Source organism: Peromyscus maniculatus, chromosome 8, assembly GCF_049852395.1.
Source record: "Peromyscus maniculatus bairdii isolate BWxNUB_F1_BW_parent chromosome 8, HU_Pman_BW_mat_3.1, whole genome shotgun sequence".
Taxonomy (NCBI): domain Eukaryota; kingdom Metazoa; phylum Chordata; class Mammalia; order Rodentia; family Cricetidae; genus Peromyscus; species Peromyscus maniculatus.
Genome location: NC_134859.1, coordinates 101,893,292 through 101,896,575, shown reverse-complemented (window position 1 = coordinate 101,896,575; position 3,284 = coordinate 101,893,292). Strand labels below are relative to the sequence as shown.

Sequence of the window (3,284 nt, the reverse complement as noted above, 5' to 3'; positions counted from 1 at the left end):
GGGACCCTCTGAAACTGGGAAACAGAATGAATCCTCGGGAGTGATGAGATGGCTCCGTGGGCAAAGGTGGACGCTGCCACCCCACCACCTGAGTTTGGTCCCTGGAACCTGCATGGTGGAGAGAGAGAACCAACTCCCGCAAGTTGTCCTCCAACCTCCACACGTGTGCAGCAGCACGCCACATTCCCACAGACAAATAAGTGTAAAAAATCAGAAAGGAAATCCTCCCTTTGAGTTGTTTCCAGGAGGGCTTTTGTGGTTTTGGGTTATTGTGTGTGTGTAGCAGTGGTAACATGGGTAACTGACACAGCCTGAGATGCTTCCCACATAAAAAAGAATTCCCTTCTTTCATGGAAACGTGCCTGTGTCCAGTCACTTGGAGTTGAAGTATGCGATGTGCTGATGTTAACGTCCTGAGCTCTCTCTGTTTAGTTAACTGGCTACACACACACATACACACACACACACACACACACACACACACACACACACACACACATACACACACACACGCTTGAGGTAGACAGATAGACTCTTGATATATAATCAAAGCTAGCTTTCAACTCTCAAAATTTTACTTTTACATTTTACTTAGTGCGTGTGCGTGTGCGTGTGCGTGTGCGTGTGCGTGTGCGTGTGCGTGTGCGTGTGTGTGTGTGTGTGTGTGTATGTGTAGGCCAGAAGACAGTAGGAACAGTTGGTTCCCTTTCTACGGATGGAACCCAGGTGGTCAGGCTAGGCGGTGAGCGCCTTAGGCCACTGAGAAATCCTGATGGCCCCTGGCCTCAAACTTTCTTTTTCTTTTTGAGGCAGGGTCTCACTGTGTAGCTCTGGCTGTCTTGGAACTCACTCTGTAGACCAGGCTGGTCTCAAACTCACAGAGATCCGCCTGCCTCTGCCTCTGGAGTGCTGGGACTTAAGGTGTGTGACACCACGCCCAACTTAGCCTCAAACTCTAGAGCCCCCTCACCCTCCTGAGTCTTGCGATTACAAGGGTACAACTTTTAGAACAGAACTGAACTTCTTCCCATTCTATTCACTTTATTGATTTGCAAGATTAAAAACAAACAAAACAAGGGAGAAGATGTCTGGAACTAGGGCTATTACAGTTTCCATTCTGTTTACGCCAAGAGCTATGGACCAAAGGCCCACGCATCTCTCCCCTCCCTCCCTGGGCAACAGGTGCCCGGGGGACTTGCTTCCACCCTTAGAGGGCCCATCCTATCACACTCGCTGTCTTTTGCCTTACTAGTGGGCATGGTACTGAAGAGAGATGATGACTGGTATACCTGACGGGAGGTGTGGGCACCGTGGAGCCACAGTGGACCTCTGAGATGCTCCTGGCATTGCTCATTTGCCAAGGGTGCCCAGTTGCCTGTGGCTGCTGACATGCACTGCAAACTCTTCTTACTCAGGACACTTCCCAGGATCTTGGGACCGCGGCCAGCCAGGTCAATCTGCTGTTTGTGGACAGGTCTGGAGTGCTCAACAATGTTTCCTTGGCCTCAGAAGCTGATGTCTGCGTCCCAGAAAGCCAAGCTTTCCCAGCTCCTGTTTCCGTCAGTTCCCTCTGCTCTTGAAGATTGCTTTGGTTCCGATAAGCTATGCCTGATTTGGAAGGTAAAAAGCAAGAAACAAAGCATAGGAATCCAGAACATCCATTTTCACACTTGACACGGGAGTCCTGAAGGTTCTTTCTCACCGCTCTTTGAGGGGACAGGGCTTTCCCAATACTCACACGGGTCCTGTCAGGCGGACCCTGGTCATCCTCGCAGGACAGCACTGCACACCACAGGTGACAGCAGAGGATGGTCAAGACCTGGGCTTTGAGTGGCTCTGAGGAAGGGAAGGGAAGCAGATGGGATGAGAAAGGAAATGAAGAACAGGAAGAAAGGAAGACAATGAATACAAAAGAAACAAAAAGGAAGAGAAGAAAAAAAGAGAAGGAAGAGAAAGGAGGGGGAGAAAGTGGGGGGGGGGACACGAGGCTTGTGCTGCCAGTTCCACACACACATCTGAAGAATGAACCATTTGAGATGATGACATAGAGACTCAGGGATTAGGCACTCCCAAGGTCCCACAGTTGGTCAGAGGATGAACTGGTGTGCTTGGAGCTACCCTACAATCCAGGCAGACATTGTGGCCAACAGGCAGGGTGAGAACCAGTTAAGACAGTCCGAATTTAGTTCCCCCACTGTGCATGTCTGGCCTGGATGGAATACTTGAGTCACACAGTGCGGTACTCACGGCCTTGGAGATGGGCTGAGTTATTTTCACAGGGCTGGCTGTTTGCATAGGAAGGTGCTGGTCGGGCATCCATTGAACCCAACTGCTCTGGGGGCTAGGTAGCAGTCTTCCGGTTGTCTGCAGGGCTGGACCATGCAGCTACCCCTATTAACAGGCTCCCCCTCTCTTTCCTGGACTCCCCACTTCATGTCTCTCCCACATTCTGCCTTTCTTTCTAAAAAGTAGGCTGCTCCCAGGGCAGAGGCAACAGCTAAGTCAGAATCTGAAAGTGGGCACCTAGAGATGGCCCAGCCTCTAAGGACAGTGGTGCTTTAGGGGTCCTCTTTCCTTTCCCACCCCACACAGAAAATGGAGACCCACAAGTCTCAGGAGACTCCGCTCCCTGTGGGTCATGAGCTAGCAAGTTACCTGACAGGCACCATTATGAGACTCACTCCAGACCCAGGTTTCTGTCCCCTGGTGCCACTTGTGAGTCATCTCTGTGATGCTACCAACTCTCCAGGGAGAAGCTGGTGAGCAACCAGCTGCGCTGCCACTGAGTCACCTCATGTTGCCAAGGAGAGGTGTGTTATGACATGCTACTTTCTACAAAGATCAGGGCCTCTGGGCCCAGAGAGCAGGTATGCCGGAGGGAGGAGATGATTTGGGGTAGCTTCGATGAGCAAGCGGAGGAGAGCACAAAGAATCACACCTTGTGGACAGCAAGAGTCTTGTTGGGATTTACACAGACTGTCCTACTTCATTGTGTGTGTGCGTGTGCGTGCGTGCGTGCGTGCATGTGCGTGCGTGCGTGCGCACGCACATATACACACATGCCACACATGGATGGAGACCAGATGATATCCTCAAAACATAAAACACCATGACCAAAGCAACTTCTAGAAGAGAGAGTTTATTTTGGCTTATGGTTCCTGAGGGAGAGTCCATAATGACAAGGAAGACAGGTAGGTCATGTTTCAAGGGTACACTACATAGTTCATGACCAGGAAGTCAGTGTAGCAGAAGTTTGAAGCAGATGGCCACCTTGTGTCTACAGC

General features: G+C 50.9%; 1 long non-coding RNA gene across 1 annotated transcript; it reads right to left on the bottom strand.

Annotated features, from left to right (window-relative positions):
* Positions 1-1,472: 1,472 nt before the first annotated feature.
* LOC121831680 (uncharacterized) lies at positions 1,473-2,382 on the bottom strand. The gene is made up of 3 exons (XR_006075193.2): positions 2,248-2,382; positions 1,739-1,836; positions 1,473-1,608 (listed from the first exon to the last, which is right to left on the bottom strand). It is a non-coding gene; the product is annotated as an uncharacterized LOC121831680 (long non-coding RNA).
* Between the last annotated feature and the right edge of the window lie 902 nt (positions 2,383-3,284).